At 35.1% G+C, this 23,683-nt stretch overlaps 1 protein-coding gene and 1 long non-coding RNA gene across 2 annotated transcripts in view; one reads left to right on the top strand and one right to left on the bottom strand.

The window, feature by feature from the left end:
- LOC143071300 (semaphorin-1A-like) overlaps positions 1 to 23,683 on the bottom strand; it is a 120,686-nt gene that overhangs the window by 86,632 nt on the left and 10,371 nt on the right. Inside the window, exons 3-4 of the mRNA XM_076245525.1 lie at positions 13,882 to 13,935; positions 4,481 to 4,659 (exon numbers count right to left, since the gene is read on the bottom strand). The gene's annotated coding sequence lies outside the window, so the exon portion shown is untranslated. The remainder of the gene's footprint in view (positions 1 to 4,480; positions 4,660 to 13,881; positions 13,936 to 23,683) is intronic.
- On the top strand, positions 15,356 to 23,231 carry LOC143071299 (uncharacterized). The gene is made up of 2 exons (XR_012976854.1): positions 15,356 to 22,972; positions 23,183 to 23,231. It is a non-coding gene; the product is annotated as an uncharacterized LOC143071299 (long non-coding RNA).

The following is a 23,683-nucleotide window of genomic DNA, read 5'->3' on the forward strand; positions in this document are numbered from 1 at the left end:
ATTGTTCATGAACATTAAAGTTCATGAACATTACTGTCGATTTTCAGTTCATGAATTGCTCATCAAATGTTCATGAAGATATGATGAACTGTTCATGAAATCTGTTCATGAACAGTTCATGAAATGTTCATGCATATTCATGAATTATTCATTATCATCTCACAGGGGATGTCTACATATGTAGGAGTAGAATGAATGTCTCCATATGTAGGAGTAGAATGTCTCCATATGTAGGAGTAGAATGTCTCCATATGTAGGAGTAGAATGAATGTCTCCATATGTAGGAATAGAAGAAAATTGAAAATCATATACTGTAGATTCATTTATTTTTGTGGGTACCAATTTTTGGTGGATAAGAGAACAAGAGTGCACATGCTGAAATGTCTCGCCTTCTATACTAATCATTGATATTATGTTGATAGTCGTAAGTATAAAGCTAAGCTTTATTACAACTGTCACATAAACTTAACATTAACCAAGATAACTAAACTAAGACCAATGAACCTTCAAAATGAGGTCAAGGTCAGATGAACCATGCCAGGCAGACATGTACAGCTAACAATGCTTCTTTACAACATATATAGTTGACCAATTACTTATAGTTTAAGAAAAATAGACCAAAACACAAAAACTTAACACTGTGCAATGAACCGTGAAAATGAGGTCAAGGTCACATAACATCTGCCCGCTAGACATATACACCTTACAATCATTCCATACAACAAATATAGTAGACCTATTGCATATAGTATGAGAAAAACAGACCAAAACACAAAAATTTAACTTTAACCACTGAACCACGAAAATGTGGTCAAGGTCAGATGACACCTGCCAGTTGGACATGCACACCTTACAGTCCCTCCATACACCAAATATACTAGCCCTATTGCTTATAGTATCTGAGATATGGACTTGACCACCAAAACTTAACCTTGTTCACTGATCCATGAAATGAGGTCAAGGTCAAGTGAAAACTGTCTGCCAGACATGAGGACCTTGCAAGGTAAGCACATATCAAATATAGTTATCCTATTATTTATAATAAGAGAGAATTCAACATTACAAAAAATTTAAACTTTTTTTTCAAGTGGTCACTGAACCATGAAAATGAGGTCAAGGACATTGGATATGTGACTGACGGAAACTTCGTAACATGAAGCATCTATATACAAAGTATGAAGCATCCAGGTCTTCCACCTTCTAAACTATAAAGCTTTTAAGAAGTGAGCTAACGCCGTCGCCGCTGCCACCACCGCCGGATCACTATCCCTATGTCGAGCTATCTGCAACAAAAGTTGCAGGCTCGACAAAAATTGTATGTTCGTCATCGTGGATATTTTATTTTGTTATTTTTCAGATGTCTGCATACACGCCTATAGAAATTTTGTCATTCGTTGAACATATAATTTCGTGGTTTACCTGTACCCACAAAATTCACAAAAATTGGTATCCAACGAATATTAATGAATCCACAGTATTCATAAATGAAAACTCAAGTTAAAAGTATCAAATCTTTAAAATCCATTACATTTTTGTACTACAATAATAGCATGGGACATAACATAAACAAAAACAACATCTATTATCAATATACAATATTTGAGTAAACATTTTAACGAGTCCCCTGTCCTCCTATCTATTGACTGTCTTAAAACAGAACCAAGCTTATTTACCTACATGTATAATATCTAGAGATGACAATGTGTGTCTTTTGTCTATATCAGTTTAGTCTATAATTGTATATTTTGATTATCAAACAAGATTGCTTAAATGTCTCACCTGTTTTATTGACTATTAAATTTTTGTTGAAAGTCTTAAAGGTAGAGGCTTTACTAAAAGTTTTGCATGAACTAAAAAAAATTAATATCCATGATAATGGTCATGGTCAAATAAGTCCTGTCAGACAGATATACATTCACCTAACAATTATTCCATATAAGGAAAACAGTTGACCTATTGCTTATGATAATTGAAAAACAGAACAAATAAATGTAGAATGTGTTCATGGGACACAGATGATGCCCCTGCTTGCATATCATATAAAGTTGTATAGGGACATAATTGAAAAATGGTAAAAGTGAAGCTATCCAAATTTGTACTTGATCTAAAAATTCAAACTTAATCTGTATTTTGTGGTTATAAGTATTGTGCATAAATTTCATAACATTTGGTCGAGCCAATCTAAAGTAAGAGAACGGAAAACAACATGGGGAAGTCTGCATGGACATACATGTCAAGGTCAGATTATACTTCCCAGACAGACATTTACACATTACATTCATTACAAACATCAAACATAGTTGACCTACTGCTGATGGTATTTGAAAAATAGACTAAAACATGTAATAACTGAAAATTGACCAATTAACCATGAAAAAGGAGTCATGGTCACTTGATACCTTCTAGACAGACATGTACTACTTACATTCATTCGATACACCAAATATAGTTGACCTTTTATCTATGGTATTTGTAAAATCGACCAAGATAAAAAAAAAAAATTAAAAAATGACCAAAAAACCATAACATACATAAACTTTCTAAAGGCTTAAACTCCCTAAAATTAGTCCCTATTGTGATTTGGAACTAATCTTAAAATTTATAAACCAATTTTCTGAAATAAACACTTCAAAATATTTTGATTGTCAAATCATAGAGAAACATGTGTATGAGAGAAAGGGAATTTTAATCTGCACCAAATTTTAATAACCATCTGCGCCACAAGCACATAATAGGCCCATTATCTTGTGAGTGAAGTTTTATGCAATAATCACATAAATAGTTTCTGAGATACAGCACGAAATGTGAAAACCCCCTTCTATTTACAAAAAAATCTATAATAAAATTTTGAATCATCACTAAAAGTATACAGATCTTTAGTTTAACATAACTTGAAGAAGTGTGTAAAGTTTTAAGCAATAATCATAAAATTGTTTTTGAGATACGGAGCAACATATGAAAAAAAACACACCCCTGTTTTAATTATAAAGTCCTTTACCTCAAAATCTTTAATCTTATTATCATCAAAAAGTATACACATCGTTTGACCATCATAAGAAACCTTGAGTAAGTAACAACTATGAGTGCATTTGTTTCTAACCCGAAATTTTGTCATCGATGACTATCGTTTAGTAAACGTTAAGCTGCTAGAAACAAATACATCGTTTAATAAACTTTATCGACCCCACGTTGTCAGACAAAAATAGATTACACTCACTTACTGTAAACAAACAGGTAAAAGTGCGGGAAATAAATAACCAGGACTTTGCGAAAACAACACGTGCTCGTAATTATTTAAACGACAGATGCAGAAACAAATTTATCGTTTACACGTCTCAACGATAAACGATCAACGACTACGCGACTATTTTGCGCGTACATCGTTTATGTGAACGATGTCAACGTTGACCAAAAAATGTAAGAAACAAATGGATTAAACGACTCTGTGCGAAGTCGTTTACATCGTTTAGGTTAGAAACAAATGCGCTCTATGTTAAGATTCATGAAATTTGGATAAGTGGTTCTCAAGTTACGGTGCGACATGTGGACGCTTGACAGACAGACGGACAGACTCCAGACTTTTGTACGGGAGAGGGGGGGGGGGGGGGCCTATCGTGGGAAAAATTTGGTTGATTATATAGGGAATCACTGAAGCATGACTGGAGCGGGCCCCTCTTATGAAAAGTTCTGGACCGCCCACTGAAAATGTAGTCTTGACATTTTTAGATCACTATTTTCAGTCATTACAGGATAAAAAAAGGTCAAGGACAAGACTAAACTGCATCAGTGTGCATCATTCAATTATGTCATTGTAAACATTTTTGTTACCTTTTTCCAAATGAAAGACCCTAATTAAATCAAACTATAATATCATAATAGCGAAAAAAACACCAACATTTAAACACAGCTATTTAATTGTATCAACTCTCTAAGATTATAACGGACTTATTAGTCTTCTTTCTCACATCATAGATTTTCCTATTACAAACCAAGTTCAGCTAAGAAACTTCAAAGACTTTTAGATAAACTTTAATCTAGTAATAAATTGGGAAGTTAATTAGAATCCATTTATTTTCTGCATGTCATGTATTGCCATAACATTTTTAAAAATCATTTTCTGTTTGAAGAAATGTAAAAAAAAAAAATTGCTTATATAATGAATTTTTAAAATTGTTTTTATTAGTTTCTATATGATACATCACAAACTTTTCATTAATATTCAAAACCAGTTGCATCTTAATTGATTGACACATCACAGCAAGTCTTTAAAAACATATTTCAATCTATGTGATGTACCCAAGCATAAATGTCAAGAATTGTTTACAATATAACTTTACATGGCTTGTAACTTAATCCAAAATGATAAGTAAACACAAATCAAAATTGTAATTGAAGGATTTTACAGTAGGCCAACTCCGTTGACAGCTTCTACAATAGTAAAACTGTCCATAATCGCAGTCACAAAACCTGGGACGTTTACCTGAGTTTCTGCCAAACCTATGCGGTTTTTATCTGGTATCAGACTGGCGACACCTTATCTTGTCCTTTACATACATGGTGAAGCTCAGGTCCCCTACACAGGGTTATAACCATACACCCATTCACTTTATGCTTGGAGTGCTTGCTTTGTGCCAGTCTTTTGAAGTATTGTTTTCACGTCTAATAATAAACCAATATTTGGGTCAATAAAATCTAAATATAAGGTTAATACTTCAATTATAATACAATAAAACACAGATTTAGAGAGTTTGTATAGTCATTGAAGATTGGAGATGGTGCCATGTTTTATTATTACGGACAATAAAAAGAATTAAAATCTGTACTATTAAAAAAGTAAAGGTTGTAATCCAAAGTAAATTAAATCTCTGTGTGTGGGTATGGGAGGCTGGTTTATAAGCTAAGTTCAATAACTTAAAATCAATATTTATACAATTGAATCTTTTTTTTTTATATCAAATATGGATTAAATAAGACTAGACCAACAAAATTATGAGGCCACTGCCAAACTCAATAAGGGTCAGGTGTTTTCAAAAGTAGGTTTTTTTTGCAAACATTATATAAAAACAAAATTTTGATGTGGTGGCCTTGACCTTTTGACATAGTGACCTCAAAATCAACAGGGGTTTTCAAATTTTATCGATATTACTATTTAAACTGAGTTTAGTATAATGATTGGCTGCATCAAAAAATGAATTTATGCAACAGTAATCCCATCATAGTTTGGGATAAAAATTTTCTTAGATTGTTGTCAGATAGAAAATCTTTTATAATTTTTTTTACCAATTCTAAACTTTGAAATTGACAACATGCTTTCTTCTCTGAAAATTTAGAAATGAAACCTCTTGATGAGAAATACCAGTAAGTGATAAACAAATAACACAAACTACTGCAGAAGAAGCAACATATGAAATGACATGTATCCTGTATAGCCATTTTTTAGCAACATATGAAATGACATGTATCCTGTATAGCCATTTTTTAGCCACATATGAAATGACATGTATCCTGTACAGCCATTTTTTAGCAACATATGAAATGACATGTATCATGTATAGCCATTTTTAAGCAACATATGAAATTACATGTATTCTGTATAGCCATTTTTAAGCAACATATGACATGACATGTATCATGTATAGCCATTTTTAAGAAAATGTCTATGCTAGACTTTCCTTTTAAAAGCGACAGAAATTTAAGAAGATTATTCAGACTCAGTCTATCCACTCAGTAACCTGCAATAAACAATAGGACCTCGTCTTTTAACAGGATCCAGTCAAGGTCTGTCAGCACGTTATACTCATTTTACAGGCGTTATCTTGTATATTAATGTCCTTTACAGGTTTGTTCAGAAAAAAACGTTCACACTTTTGACACTATACTATAAATTAGCATACTTAATCAGGATGTTGTGCAATATATATGGTAATAGAGTGGTTTCTTGCTACAAACTTACAATAATATAGGATACTATATAACTAATACAAAAAGGGATCATTATATGAAAATGTTTATTATATGATAAAAACCATAGCAATTTGCTTTGATTTTATCAAATTGTCTGCCCTTTGAATACATTTGCATTGATGCATTTACGTCAATTTTGACTATTAATTTGTTGCATACATTATCATTATATGATACTAGCTACATGTTAAGGACATGTAAACTGTGATAAAATATCAGCTTTCTTTACCCTTGACACACCTTAATCTCTGTATTGCTTGATGCATCAGTAATTATTAGTAGCATATAATATATTAATAATTCCATATGAAGAAGTTATAATTCTATTTCTAGAAGATTTCTATTGCATGTCAACAAAAACAGCTAAGATATCACACTATTCAGTAAATAGGAATTTTAGAAAAGCACTAGACAATCTTGCACATTTGTCAACAAAAACAGTTGAGATAGCAGACTATCATTGAATTGGAATTTTATAAAAACACCATACCAACTTGCACCCTTGAAGTCTTAATTTTCAACCAAAAAATCCTCTTCCAGGAAAGAATGCAGAGCAAAGGAAAGAATGCAGAGCAAAGGAAAGCCATGTAACTGTACCAAAAGCATATACTTTTTTTTCAATAAACAAAAAAATGAAAATAATGAAAGATGGAAAAAATTCAGACAGCAAAGAATTTTTTTTTTAGAAAACTTCACTTGAGGGTCAGTATATGTTAAACTCTACCTTAAAATAGTCTTAGGGTAAAAATAAATGATTTATGTGATGAAATACAGTAAATGGTTCAAATAGAGTACACATCAAATCCTTTCCAAAATGATTTTTTTCAATAATAATGAGTAAATAGGAAACAATGTTGTAAAGGAGCCATCAAACCATAAAATTTAAATAGGATACATAAATATAATCCCCCCACATCCCCCCAAAAAAAATAAATAAAAAAAAATTGAATTCTAAAGGTTGACATTGGACAAATTGGGAACAAGAGTGCACACACTGAAATGTCTCACCTTCTTTACTATTATCATTGATATTATGTTGATAGTCCTAAATATAAAGCTTAATTACAACTGTCACATAAACTCAACATTATCCAAGAAAACAAAACATTGATCAATGAACCATGAAAATGAGGCCCTTTATAGCTTGTTGTTCGGTGTGAGCCAAGGCTCTGTGTTGAAGGCCGTACATTGACCGATAATGGTTTACTTTTTTAAAATTGTTATTTGGATGGAGAGTTGTCTCAATGGCACTCACACCACATCTTCCTATATCTATCAAGGTCAGATAAACCATGCCAGGCAGACATGTACAGCTAACAATTCTTCAATACAACAAATATAGTTGACTTATTGCTGACAAATTAAGAAAAACAGACAAAAACACAAACACTTAACACTTAGCAATGGACCGTGAAAATGAGGTCAAGGTAAAATAAAACCTGCGTAACAAACATATAGATCATAAAATATTTCCATACACCAAATATAGTTGACTTAATGCATAAAGTATTAGAAAAATAGACCAAAACTCAAAAACTTAACTTTGACCACAGAACCATGAAAATGAGATCAAGGTCAGATGACACCTGTCAGCTAGACATCTACACCTTACAATCATTCCATACACCAAATATAGTAGACTTATTGCATATAGTATAAGAAAAACAAACCAAAACACAAAAGCTTAACTATAACCACTGAACCATAAAAATGAGGTCAAGGTCAGATGACACCTGCCAGTTGGACATGTACACCTTACAGTCCTTCCATACACCGAATATACTAGACCTATTGCTTATAGTATCTGAGACATGGACTTGACCACCAAAACTTAACCTTGTTCACTGATCCACGAAATGAGGTCGAGGTCAAGTGAAAACTGTCTGATGGGCATGAGGACCTTGCAAGGTACGCACATACCAAATATAGTTATCCAATTACTTATAATAAGACAGAATTTAACATTACAAACAAGAGTGCACACACTGAAATGTCTCGCCTTCTTTACTAATAATTGATATTATGTTGATACTCCTAAATATAAAGCTTTATTACGACTGTCACATAAACTTAACATGAACCATGAAAATGAGGTCAAGGTCAGTTGAACCATATGCCAGGCAGACATGTACAGCTAACAATGCTTCCATACAACAAATATAGTTGACCTATTGCTTATAGTTTAAGAAAATAGACCAAAACACAAAAACTTAACACTGAGCAATGAACCGTGAAAACCAGGTCAAGGTCAAATAAAACCTGCACGGCTGACATTAGATCATAAAATATTTCCATACACCAAATATAGTTGACCTATGACATATAGTATTAGATAAAAAGACCAAAACTCAAAAACTTAACTTTGACCACTGAACCATGAAAATGAGGTCAAGGTCAGATGACATCTGCCCGCTAGACATGTACACCTTACAATCATTCAATACAACAAATATAGTAAACCTATTGCATAAAGTATGAGAAAAACAGATCAAAACACAAAAACTTAACTATAACCACTGAACCATGAAAATGAGGTCAAGGTCAGATGACATCTGCCCGCTAGACATGTACACCTTACAATCATTCCATACAACAAATATAGTAAACCTATTGTATAAAGTATGATAAAAACAGACCAAAACACAAAAACTTAACTATAACCACTGAACCATGAAAATGAGGTCAAGGTCAGATGACACCTGCCAGTTGGACATGTACACCTTACAGTCCTTCCATACACTGAATATACTAGACCTATTGCTAATAGTATCTGAGATATGGACTTGACCACCAAAACTTAACCTTGTTCACTGATCCATGAAATGAGGTCGAGGTCAAGTGAAAACTGTCTGAAGGGCATGAGGACCTTGCAAGGTACGCACATACTAAATATAGTTATCCTATTACTTACAGTAAGAGAGAATTTAACATTACAAAAAATCTGAACTTTTTTTTCAAGTGGTCACTGAACCATGAAAATGAGGTCAAGGACAATGGACATGTGACTGACGGAAACTTCGTAACATGAGTCATCTATATACAAAATATGAAGCATCCAGGTCTTCCACCTTCTAAAATATATAGCTTTTCAGAAGTGAGCTAACACCGCCGCCGCCGCCGGATCACTATCCCTATGTCGAGCTTTCTGCAACAAAACTTGCAGGCTCGACAAAAATCTTTTTCAAGTAGTCATTGAACCATGAAAATGAGGTCAAGGACATTGGACATGTGACTGACGGAAAGTTCGTAACATGAGGCATATATATACAAAGTATGAAGCATCCAGGTCTTCTTCCTTCTAAAAGATAAAGCTTTTAAGAAGTTAGCTAACGCCGCCGCCGCCGGATCACTTTACCTATGTCGAGCTTTCTGCAACAAAAGGCTCGACAAAAACTATCAATAAAATCAAATATCTGTTTACATTGAAAAATTTCTTCATAAAGGAAAATAAAAAACAGTTTCACATAACATAATTTGGAAAAAAAATTGATATTACATATGTCAAAGGGAGATAATTCTATGTATCAGAATCACATTGTAAACCACATGTACTTGGCAAAAGGAAAAGTACTTTTTTAAGGTAGAAAAAAAAAGTACTATAAAAAGAGGTTTCACATTACCAACTACCTGTAAAATTCAATTAAGTTTTTATGACTTGAACACATGAGATCAGATTGGACTTTTAAAAGACAATCTTAATCACATTACATAGGTAGGTCGGTATCATCTCTCTAATAAATAGAAACATGATCTTAATATACAAAATTATGCAGCGTAACTTTAGATTTATTATTAAGGAATATATCTTTTATACAAAAAAATATGTAAATTGACATTCACAAACTGGACCGAAATTTATCTCCAGCGATTTTTTCAATAGATTGATTCAATACACATTTTTTTCTCACCAAAAATATGTCAAAGCCCATACATCTGTCATTATATTTTTGGCAAAATGTAGTTAATGTACCCTGGATACATCATGATTTCCTATAAACTGTACACAACTCTCAATTGAACTGCTGATAAGGTATTCAAGCAGCCCCAAGCTAACTTATCTCATAATTAACCAGAAATTAAATAAGCCTTTGAACATGCATATTTTTGTAACATAATTTTTTAACCAATTTCATGGATGAAATAGAAGTCAGGTGTGCACGCTTAAAATAACTTCAGATTTTGTTTAATTAGAGTAGAATCTATGCAACAAATTGAACACTCTTCATAATATTGGAGAATATCTTATCTTGTCACAGCTCAAAAATTCTTAATCGTCCAGAAATGTTATATACCTCTAACCAACATATATGTTTTCTTTCTCATTGTTTTTTTGGTGTGTGTAAGATTTTCAGTTTTAGCAATGTATGTACAATTTTTATTACTGACTATTTTAACTTTATATATTGATGGCTGCTCGCCTGTTCCAGGGATAAATATACGTTTAATTGAGTAAAAGTACATTTCAGATGCAAATGACTTCTTAAAACATTGTGAGTTGAAGTGCTGGGCATTTCTTTTTTTAATAAAACTCAGGGAAGAAGCTTGAGGGGGTTGAATAATATTAGATTAAATTGCAGTTTCCAAAATAAGGACTTTAAAATATGTATATGCAAATCTCATAAAGAGCATTATCTCCAAATCTGTAAAATTGCAATAAAAACCCATACTACCTATACATCTTCCTTACACTTCTGTGGTTTCCCTTAATAAGTTGTGTCAGATTATAATGTACTTTGGCACACTACTTCCCCATTAAAAGCCTCATTGTAACATCAACTTGCATCAATACAGGTTTTATGATTCAACTGCAGTTTTATGCCTCTTTCCATGTCAATTTCCTATTTATATAAAGTTTGTTTGTTTTTAATTTGAATTTTAATGTAAACTGTACTGGGAAGACCTACAATTTACAATGAAAGGTCACTTAATGACCTTGTTAAAACTGCTTTTGTTCATGTAATTTATAGTACATTTATATGAAAAATCCAGTGCACTCTTAATGGTTTGACTGTCAAAATAATGACTGCACTTCAGGCAAAGTCTCAAACTGATGTGACATTCCATTTGAACAACTGCATACAATAACTTCTGATAATTATGGCAAATCAGTTTTCAACATTAGTGATGGATCCAGGGAGGATTCCTGGGGTTGGAACCCTGCTTTTTTATTTTGATGATCAATGCATTTGAATGGGAACATATAGTTAGACCCCCCCCCCCCCCTTTTTTTTAAAATGACTGGATCCACCTCTGAACATGTTTTTATTCACATAATGTGTGATACTTATAAATATAGAATACTTTTCGAAAGAAAAACTCCATAAAAGCTTAGTTTTGACATTTTTATAGCAATTCAAAATAAAACAGTTCACCTTTAGTATGGTAATGGCTGTAATATAACTATACAGATTGATAGACTGATTTAGGAATTACATCAATACAGTGGAGTTACAGACTTATAGGATTGTAAGTATGATTTATTTTATCACTTTGCACTTTCACATTTTGGCTGAACAGTTTGTTCAAATTTTTGACCAGTTGAACAATTTGATTTAATAAAACAAATTGCAATTGGGTCAAAATTTTGAATGAGTTGCAATTGGTGAATAGCAACACTAACAGTCAAGTCACTGTAACTAAATCAGTGATAAAAAAAAAAAAAAAAAAAGCTCCCAAAAGAACCAACTTTTTAATAAATTATTTTTGTCAGATTATTTTCGTATTTGAATATTTCATGATTAGTGACTGGCATCTTAAATTTGAAGGATAAAGTTTTAATGATATTTAATACATGTACATGTAATTGAAAATTTATTCTACACATAAATATTACGTATTATGTAACCATTAAATTTCAAATATTGTTATTAATCCACACCATTTTTCCATCTAAATTGTACATCCTCATCAATTATCATAATCATTACTATTTTTAGTCCTGCATGTAAAATTACTTACATCAAAAAAGGATATAATACTTATTGATACATCTAAAGGAAATAATTATAACTGCATAAAAGTAATCATGAGAAATCGTTAATTATAGTTTTGTAAAGTAACCACATCCTAAACTAATATTGCTTAACGGAAAGTACCCTCAAACTTCCATTTTATTCTATAATATAAACCATTAGTGTTTGTCGTACCTTCTTTCTACATCATAATAAAGTGTACATAAATATGCATTTTATTATCCCTTTTATGATGGAAATGTAACCTTGAACAATGCACAAAATAAAATGAAAAATCGTCAGAAAATATATACATCTCATAAATTTTATTCACATAAATCATGGTTTTAAAACTTTTTAAAATGATAGATAAATAATCACAGTTATTTTAGTCTATACAGAAAAAAGCTATTCATTTGTCCCTGAATAAAATTAATTTCAACACTTCTTCCTTTCATTGAGGTGCAATAAAGGTTAAATCTTATGTAAAATTTATTTTGGAATGTGATATTCAGCTGAATTCATTGAACCCTATAGAAAATATTCATACTGAAACTTTGACAAATTATTCTCCAAACTTCTTGATTACGATATAATAAAGAAAATATTTTCTTAGGTAAAATAGATTTTTAACAAAGATTTTTACACTGAAATAAAACCTTGCAAACAGGTTTGGCCCTAGAAACCTTGAAATTTATACTCCACAGAAATTCACTTTACAGTATCTAGTATTGAATAAATTTCAAAACTCCTATGAATTTGTGAAGTTGTGAGCAGAAATGACTAGAACTATGGATTGAATAAAAAACTTGTATATTATGAAAGTATTTGGTAAATATATACCTTCTTGAGTATATAATTATAAATGCATTTAATAGTCTTTACTTGACAACTTTTCCCCCACAAATTTTAGGACTTATCCCTTTTATTTTTATACTTTTGAAGGAACAATTTTGTCTTTCACTGGTGAAAAGAGCCTGAATGCTCTAGATATTACCTTCTCATTTAAAAAATATTTTACCAAGGGCCCCTTAAAAGTGTAAATGGTGATAATAAGTCATTTTACAGGTTTTTTATGATTGACGTATATTTGAAACTATAATTATACCCAATTTTATCTATTTTGTTGATCATCTTTCTTAAGTAAGCGAGAACGTAAATACATTTAAATGTCTATAAAGATATTTACATACATATGTTACCAATAACTGTCATTATATTTTCCTTCCTATAAAGGGCAATATTCTATAGCATACTAAACTTTAATGTTAAAGTCTGATCATTTTTTGACATAGTATTAAATTCAGTCTTAAATAAAGTCTACAACAAAGACATTTTAATTTCTAAGTATATATGTCCTACTAACAATCTTCTATCCTTGATTTTCATTCTTTCATTTCTGAATGTGGCTTTATAATGATTTTTTTTTAAAAGAAAATCACAAACTGTTTCAATGTAATTCAGGCACTGAACTCTAAAATTTATATCATCGCTACCAATAAGCTATGCTTTACAAGAAAATGTATCATTCATATTTTGCCATTCATATCTATATAATACCCAATCCAAATAATTTTAAAGTCACCTCTAGAGTGTCAAAGTCCACAGTTTGGTATATATGAGGAACTTTTAAAGCTATCATAGGGAATTTCCATCTGAAAACTTGCAAATTTAATTTCAATAAAAAGGCTATATTGTTTCTTAATTCTTTTTACCATCCTCACCGTTTATAGCATTTTGTAAAATTGGGCAAAATTCAAATACCAGGTTGCAATACTAATGGTTTGTGATACATGAACTGTAATAATTTGTTAACCGAAATGCTAAAGCATATTTTTGAATGCTAGAAAGAAAGCCGATTGATATTGATTTCAAGATTTTAGAAAACTAAGGAAAACAATCGTCTCCAAAGATATATAAGTTTAAACAGACAAAAAATTAAATCCTTAAAAACATGGAAACATACCTTTATTGAGAACCTGTCTCACTCAGACTTGTCACCAAATACAGTATTGAAAATCTGCAAGAATTATTGAAATGGGTGTTAAGTAATATTAAATTATTAACAAGTTAAAGCTCAATTCATTTTAAGGTTAGAAGTGATAAATGATAGATCTAATGGTACCTATCACACTGAAACTGCAAACAGATCAAACAGCTAAGTATATGGAAAAGAAGTTCCTGCAAAACAGTATTTTATCAGCCATTTTCAGATGTAGCCATCGGTAGTACCGGTCCACGTCCACTTGTATTTTTGTCCATCTGATGAGTTAAGCCTTTTTCAACTGATTTTTATAGTTCGTTCTTATGTTGTACTGTTATACCACTGTCCCAGGTTAGGGGGAGGGTTGAGATCCCGCTAACATGTTTAACCCGGCCACATTTTTATGTATGTGCCTGTCCCAAGTCAGGAGCCTGTAATTCAGTGGTTGTCGTTTGTTTATGTGTTACATATTTGTTTTTCGTTCATTTTTTTACATAAATAAGGCCATTAGTTTTCTCGTTTGAATTGTTTTACATTGTCTTATCAGGGCCTTTTATAGCTCACTATGCGGTATGGGTTTTGCTCATTGTTGAAGGCCCTACTGTGACCTATAGTTGTTAATGTCTGTGTCATTTTGGTCTTTTGTGGATAGTTGTCTCATTGGCAATCATACCACATCTTCTTTTTTATATAGACCAAAAAAAAATAATAGTCTTGTACTTTTGGTGCCATACTTCCAACATACAAGGCCAAATTTAGAACTTGCTATCTTACAAGATGAGGTTATATTGACACAAACACATTACTCATACTCAAAGCTAAACAGTCTTTGCTTTTATATAAATATGCTTTATAAACACTGCAATTGTTTGCACCTGTCCTAAATTAGGAATATGATGTTCAGTAGTTGCCATTTGTTCATGTGGTTTGTAAGTGTTTCTTGCTTCTCGTCTTTTATATAAATTAGACCGTTGGTTTTCTCGTTTGAATGGTTTTACACTAGTATTTTTTGGGGCCCTTTATAGCTTGCTGCTCGGTTTGGGACAAGGCTCTATGTTGAAGACTGTACATTGACCTATAATGGCTTACTTTAATAAATTATAACTCGGATGGAGAGTTGTCTCATTGGCACTCATACTATATCTTCTTATATCTATTAAATGATGAGAAGCAGAAAACATTTAAAAACTCTTGGAAATAAAGTCATGACTTCTCAGTTTGTAAACACAATAGAAAAGAAAGCTGGTTTATACCATGAGACAAACTAGTCAGCATATTTTCATATCAGCTGTGAAATAATATCTTTGACCTCCTGCTCTCAATATCATAGAGTTTTCTCCCTATAAAGGGGCACAATCCACCTAAGTTTGATAAAAATAGAAAATATAATTCAAACTCTACAGGGGGGTTCGTGAGTAATAATAATAATAATAAATTCTTTATTTAAAGATATTCTGTTACACCGTTCCGTAATTTATACAGTTCGTTTGATTATATTCTTAATCTATTTATGTGTTCCAGTCTAGGAGGATTATTCATCTTTAACCTCATAAGAACATTAAAACATCGTATCATCGCTACCTTTCCCCTGCTCACACGGATCTCAAACCGAACATTGCAAGGTCATACCAGTTCTGGAGAACTTTTCAAAGGACAAACGTCATCTAGGACACAATTCGTGGCTAACCACAGAGTGAGTTAACTTTACAACATTGTTTTTGAAGCCTTCAAATTACTCTATACATATTTGAACATTCTCTCCGTGAAACACTGGAAATTAACTGCTCTTGAAAGTACAACATTTTCTCGGATTCAACGGACTGTGCTATCTATTACCTTTGACATTTCGTTTTAATAACATTAATTGAACACATTGTAAAATTGTATTTTATTTGTTTTTCAGCTTTTTACCACATGTCAGATTGGTTCATAATTAAAGTATCAGCACCTGATAGTCTTTTCTCCTTGAGCCCAATCGTCGGTTATACTTAATGGTCAGGCCATTACAGTAAAAAGTCTACAACTTGCCTGTTGTGTCTCACAGATAACGCCACTCCACGTTAGTTATACAGCTATATAACTACCTACCTGTTGAGCCCTGCATGTACGCGTCATCCCTTGACGTACAGTAAATTGACGACAACCTGTCTTTACATATCCAGACAAGGAACGACAACGTAGCAACGTACATACGTACATACCTTTACACTGACAGTGTAAACTCTTGTGTGAACTCGACAGCAACCTAACAAAGTTGAGTCAATATGGATCCCAGTCATGTGGAACAACAAGAAGAGATTCAGCCCCAAGAAGGAGATGTCCTTGAACTATTAGAAAATCCGTCTAATACATCACAGTCAGATGATACTCCCGAGGCTAGGCGAGTACGTGACCTCACGGAAAAAGGACAAGGAGCTTTCACTGAAAAACGTGACAAGTTCTGTCAGGAACTAGAGGCTCTCTGGGCAGACATTGAATCCCAGTTATTGGAAGTAACAACGCCTCCTAACGATCTCCAGCAACTCCTAACAGTCCAGGACAAACTTGTTAAAGCCTGTAATAATTATCGTAGGCTCACAGATGAATACCTAGACTTTCTGAAAAGGACCCGAACATTGGAGAGTCAAAAAGAAATTGATGCATGTAAACTCTCTTTGGATTTACGTCTGTCCAAAGTGGAGCTAGTTATGGAAAAACTACACGAGCATCGCCTCGCTCTTACAAAGGCTAAATCTACAAAAACAAAGACATCTAGAGGCAAGAAATCCTCACACAGTGGGAGCTCCCACGTCTCTGACATTTCAAGTCTTGCACGGAAGAAGCGTGCTAAAGCAGAGGCTGCCAGAACTCAGATAGCCTTTGCTGAAAAACAGGCCTTGCTCCTAAAGCAGGAGGCAATGATAGAAGAACAGACTCTTTTCAAGCAAAATGAAATAAAGGCCGAGGCAGAACAAGAAGCCATCAGAGCAGAACAAGAAGCCATCAGAGCAGATCAAGAAGCCACAAGTAGAAATGCTGAGGCTGCACACCAGAGAGCTGAAATGAAACGCGAGGCCATACGCAGGAAAACTTTAATGGAACAGGAGGCTGCACGTGCAACACGGGAAAAGGCCGAAATTAAAGCTGCTATGAACATTCTAGAAGCACAAAGAGAAGCTGCAGCCGCAGAAGCCGAGGCTCGTGTCCTAGAATACGACGGCAGCCAAGCATTTAGCGATCTTCCTGATGAAAAGGAAGACCCGCTCCAGCGTGTGCAAGATTTCGTCAATAAACTTCCTGTATCAACTGTTGAAAAGGAAGTAACAGGACCTCAAAAGAAAAAACAAATTCCTGTTAAGATCGAGCTGAGTCACGAAGCACCAGCGTTCGTGCCATCCGTGGCACTGAACTTACTGTCACAGACATCTGCTGTCTTGCCTTCCGATACTAAGTCACCGGAAGTTACCTCTATCCCAGATCTGGGATTAGTAACCGTCATACAAAAACTAGGCCTTTCAGATGAGATCCCTGCTGAACACCAAAAACAGGGTGTTAAAGAAGCAATCCCTGTCTTACGCACAAAACAAGACGTTATAGAAGAGATCCCTGTTTCACACCAAAAACAAGGCGTAATAGAAGAGATCCCTGTTGCACACCAGCAACAAATCAACCCAACATCGGAGATTACTAGATTTCTCTTGCGCAAGGACCTGCTTTTCTCCCGATTAACAAGCTTTAACGATCGGGCAGAATCCTTCCATACATGGAAAGCAAGCTTTAAAAACGTGACAGACGAGTTACAAGTATCTGACTCGGAACAGATTGATTTATTGATCAAGTGGCTCGGTCCTGAGTCTGCTAAACATGCCATAAGCATAAGAGCGTCGAACGCCAATAATCCTACAATAGGTATACAAAGATTATGGAAGAGGCTTGACGAGCGGTATGGTGCTCCAGAAATGTTGGAAGCCTCTCTCAGGAGTAAACTTGACAAATTCCCAACCTTGACGAATAAGGACAACGCACGTCTTTATGAACTGTCTGACATTCTATCAGAAATAGAATACCACAAGGAAAATCCCAAGCTGGGATGTCTGCTAGCTTATTTTGATTCACCGACCGGAATAAACCCTGTCATTGAAAAACTACCATATGGACTTCAGGAAAAGTGGATTACAAGGGCGTCTAGATACAAATCTAATCACGGCGTTGCCTTTCCTCCTTTTACAGAGTTATCTGCATTCATCAGTGAAATCAGTAGAATTAAAAACGATCCTGGATTAATCTTTGGGTCAAAAGTCACACCAAATACAAAAGGTGCTGCGCCAAGGTTCACGTCTTACCCCAAGACTAAAGTTGGTACTCATAAAACAGCGGTTGAGCAACAATCCGGAGACGCCAGCAAACAAGGTCTTTGTATTCTGCACAATACAAAGCATTCCTTAAATGAATGTCGAGCGTTCCGAGCCAAATCAATAGAGGAACGCAAAGGTCTTTTGAAAGAAAACAATGTCTGTTACAAGTGTTGTGATTCTACCAAACACAGAAGCCAGGAATGCAACGCACGCATAAGTTGTAAAGAATGTGGAAGTAAACAACACACTACCGCACTTCACATTACTAGACCACAGCAACCTTCAAGTTCTCAGTCTAGCTCGCCTAAGCAAGCCTACGGCGGGGAGCCTATAGAATCGGCTGAAACTAAGGCAACCTCAGTTAACTCTACCTGTACTGAGATCTGCAAAGATACATATAGCGGGAAATCTTGTGCTAAAATACTGCCTGTGAATGTTTATCACAAAGATAACCAGGACAAAGTTATTCGCATGTACGCCATCATTGATGACCAAAGCAACCGGTCACTAGCATCGCCCGAATTCTTTAATATTTTCGACGTCAAAGATAAACCGGAGAACTATACTTTATCAACATGCTCCGGCAAAGTAGTCACCTCCGGGAAAAGAGGAAGAGGTTTCATCATGGAATCAATCAACTGTAATGACAAGTTTGACCTTCCTGTACTGATTGAATGTGATCATATTCCAAATAATAGGGACGAAATTCCTACTCCGGAAGTCACAATGCATCACCCTCATCTAAAAGAACTCAGAGGAAGCATTCCACCATTAGACGAAAATTGCCAAATTCTTCTCCTAATTGGCAGAGACCTTATAGAGGCACACCACGTCCTTGACCAGCGCATAGGACCACCAAGAACTCCATATGCACAACAATTGAAACTTGGTTGGGTAGTGATAGGAGAAACCTGCATTAACAAGCAGCACGTACCCTTTGAATTAAATGTTAAAATAACCAACATTTTACCTACAGGACAACCTTCAACCTTTCAACCATGCACAAGCAAGTTTGACATCCGGGAAAATTACACAGACCCTGTAACGAAAGATTTACAATCGCCACTCTTTGAAAAAACAAAGGACGATGATAAGCCTGGACAGTCATATGAGGACAAAATGTTCATGAAGCAGATGGACAACGAATTTGTGAGAGACTCGGAAGGAAGTTGGGTAGCACCTTTGCCGTTCCGAGTGCCAAGACAGCCATTGCCAAGCAACAGACAACAAGCTCTTCATCGTGCTAATATGTTAGACACCAGTCTGAATAGAAACCCAGTTAAGCGGGAACACTTTCTTACATTTATGAGTAAGATCCTAGACAATAATCATGCAGAGCTCGCTCCTCCATTGCACGAACATGAGGAGTGCTGGTATTTGCCATTGTTTGGTGTTTATCATCCGAAGAAACCCGATCAGATAAGAGGTGTGTTTGATTCTTCCGCCAAATGTAACGGAGTTTCACTTAACAGCGTCCTGCTTACAGGTCCAGACTTGACCAATGATCTCTTGGGAGTATTGCTGCGTTTCAGGAAAGAAATGGTCGCAGTTACTGCAGACGTTCAACATATGTTTCACTGCTTTGTTGTCAGAAAAGACCACCGAAATTATCTGAGATTTTTATGGCATAAAGACAATGACCTACAGGAGAACCTTGTCGAATACCGCATGAGGGTTCATGTTTTTGGAAATAGTCCGTCACCTGCCGTTGCTACGCTTGGACTCAGAAAAGCAGCTCAAGCATCAGAACAAGAGTTTGGCAGTCACGTGACTAGCTTTGTTACAAGAGACTTCTATGTCGACGACGGTCTAACGTCATGTCCTACTAAAGAGGAAGCTGTAAAGCTCATGAAGGACACACAGCAAGCATTATCAAAATATGGAAACTTACGCCTTCACAAGTTTGCCTCTAACTGTGCGGAAGTTATGTCTGCATTTCATGCCAGTGATTTGGCTTCAAATCTTAAAGATCTAGACTTAGAATGCGACAGCAAACCCCTACAACGTAGTCTTGGTCTCAGCTGGGACGTAAACACAGATAACTTCTTATTTCAATTATCATCAGAAAACAAACCGATCACTCGGAGAGGAATTTTATCTACGATAAACAGTCTCTACGATCCTCTTGGATTTTTGGCTCCAGTGATTATTCAAGGGAAACTCCTATTAAGGAAAATAGTATCAGAAACCGTGGATTGGGACCAACCTCTCTCCGATGAAACAGCAGCGGAGTGGAAATCTTGGAGAGATACTCTAATTGCTATCGAAACATTACGCATTCCACGTACCTACGTACCGTATCTCAGCAAAACAGCCACAAAGGAGTTGCACGTCTTCTCTGATGCATCAGAAAAAGCCATAGCAGCTGTTGCATATCTACGCACGACCGACAGTAGTGGTGAACCTAACATAGGGTTCATTCTTGGGAAAGCTAAAGTTGCACCAACGAGTGGTCACACTATTCCACGACTTGAATTATCTGCTGCTGTATTAGCAGTTGAGATTACACAAACCATTGTGGATAATTTAGATTTACATATAGACACCGTGAAATTCTACACAGACAGTAAAGTTGTCTTAGGTTACATCAGTAATGAGACAAGAAGGTTCTTTATCTATGTCGCCAATAGAGTAGAGAAAATAAGGAAATTTAGCTCTCCAAGTCAATGGAATTACGTACCAACTAACCGTAATCCCGCAGATTCGGGAACAAGGTCCGTACCAGCCCACGAAATTCATAGCAGTGAATGGTTATTGGGACCAAGACAACTTCTTTCCTCAGAACAGAAGAATTCTGAGGACATATATCAGCTAATAGATCCAGAGGAAGATGGAGAAATTCGTGCAACTGTTAATGTTGCAAAAACATTTGCCACACTTGAACATAAAGGTATCGGAACTGAAAGATTCAACAGATTCTCAAACTGGACATCACTTGTGCGAGCGATAGCCTTTTTAGAACGTTTCTCCCGTTTACACGGGTCAAAACAAGCAGCACCAGTGAATTCTCTTGAAGGATTTTCGAATGCCGAAAATTTCATTTTAATATCTGCTCAATTTGAAGTTTACGGAGATGAAATAGATTGCATTAAACGTCAGGAACAAATTCATAAGCGGAGCCCGATAGCTAACCTTAATCCGTTTTTGGACGAACGAGGACTATTACGAGTAGGAGGCCGTATTGCCAAATCTGACTTAAACCTCCGTGAAAAGAAACCATTGATCGTCCCTGGACGCCATCATATAGCGACATTATTAGTCCGACACTACCATGACAAGATAAAACATCAAGGTCGCCACTTCACAGATGGAGCGATTCGTTCCGCAGGATTCTGGATCGTCGGAGCTAAACGCTTGATTTCTTCTCTCATTCACAAATGTGTGACTTGCCGCAAACTTAGAGGAAAAACTGAGTGTCAAATTATGTCTGATTTGCCAGAGGACCGTCTTGAACCGTCACCTCCATTTACCAACGTTGGAATAGACACATTTGGACCCTGGACAATTGTTTCACGTAAAACACGTGGTGGATACGCAAACTCAAAACGTTGGGCAATTCTTTTCACATGCTTAGTGACTAGAGCTGTTCACATCGAACTAATCGAGGAAATGAGCTCTTCAGCCTTCATAAACGCCGTTAGAAGATTCGCCGCTATAAGAGGTCAAGTTAAGATTTTCCGATCTGACCGTGGAACAAACTTTATTGGCGCAATCGACGATCTAAAGATTGACTCAATCAACGTCGAAGATGGACCCTTCAAGAACTTTCTGTACAATTCTGGTACAACTTGGATCTTCAATCCACCGCATTCGTCCCACATGGGTGGAGCCTGGGAAAGAATGATTGGTATCACCAGGAGAATTCTTGATTCTATGCTTCTAAATACAGCCGGAAGAAGCCTAACGCATGACGTGCTCAACACACTAATGGCAGAAGTTTCAGCAATAGTGAACTCTAGACCTCTGGTACCGGTATCAACAGATCCAGAAAATCCGTTAATATTAACTCCGGCTATGTTATTGACACAGAAAACCGACTACGTATTCACCTCAGATCATCTCGGAGAATTCGATAAACGAGATCTATGTCTTGCCGAATGGAGACGAGTACAGGCTCTTGCCAGTGTTTTCTGGTCCCGTTGGAGGAAAGAGTACCTGCCGTTACTACAACAACGACGAAAATGGACCGAAGATCGCCGTGATCTCATCGAAGGAGACGTCATTCTTCTAAAGGACAAAAACATTTGCCTTACCCAATGGCCCGTTGGAATCATAGTGAACTCATTTAAAAGTTCAGACGAACATGTGCGAAAAGCAGAAGTGCGAGTAATCGTTAATGAGAAAGCCACAACCTACACACGCCCTATCGTGGACATGATTCTTCTCGTAGAGAACAACTCTGTGTAATTATTTGTATATATTTTGGATTTATATAGTGACATTCACATGTGGAATACTTATGGAATAGTGATATCAGATAGACATCAGACGGGGAGTATTCTGTTACACCGTTCCGTAATTTATACAGTTCGTTTGATTATATTCTTAATCTATTTATGTGTTCCAGTCTAGGAGGATTATTCATCTTTAACCTCATAAGAACATTAAAACATCGTATCATCGCTACCTTTCCCCTGCTCACACGGATCTCAAACCGAACATTGCAAGGTCATACCAGTTCTGGAGAACTTTTCAAAGGACAAACGTCATCTAGGACACAATTCGTGGCTAACCACAGAGTGAGTTAACTTTACAACATTGTTTTTGAAGCCTTCAAATTACTCTATACATATTTGAACATTCTCTCCGTGAAACACTGGAAATTAACTGCTCTTGAAAGTACAACATTTTCTCGGATTCAACGGACTGTGCTATCTATTACCTTTGACATTTCGTTTTAATAACATTAATTGAACACATTGTAAAATTGTATTTTATTTGTTTTTCAGCTTTTTACCATATGTCAGATTGGTTCATAATTAAAGTATCAGCACCTGATAGTCTTTTCTCCTTGAGCCCAATCGTCGGTTATACTTAATGGTCAGGCCATTACAAAAGATAAAGATTGTTTTACATTGTCTTATCAGGGCCTTTTATAGCTCACTATGCGGTATGGGTTTTGCTCATTGTTGAAGGCCCTACTGTGACCTATAGTTGTTAATGTCTGTGTCATTTTGGTCTTTAAATGAACAGTCATCAATTAATTGAAAGAAATTGAATAAGTTTACATTAAAAATTTGGTATTGATAAGTAAATAATGTGACAAGGTTATAAACACCCATAATAAATTACAAGTTGCAAAAAGAAAATATTTGGTAATCTTTCCAAATCCTATGTCATAATTCATATTGCAAAACGCAATGTAATGGTGAATGTGTGATTTTCAATGATAATTATAAATCAAACTTAGCAATGGTATCTTTTTCTGACACAAGTAATACTCCGAAAGT

Source organism: Mytilus galloprovincialis, chromosome 4 (assembly GCF_965363235.1).
Source record: "Mytilus galloprovincialis chromosome 4, xbMytGall1.hap1.1, whole genome shotgun sequence".
Taxonomy (NCBI): Eukaryota; Metazoa; Mollusca; class Bivalvia; order Mytilida; family Mytilidae; genus Mytilus; species Mytilus galloprovincialis.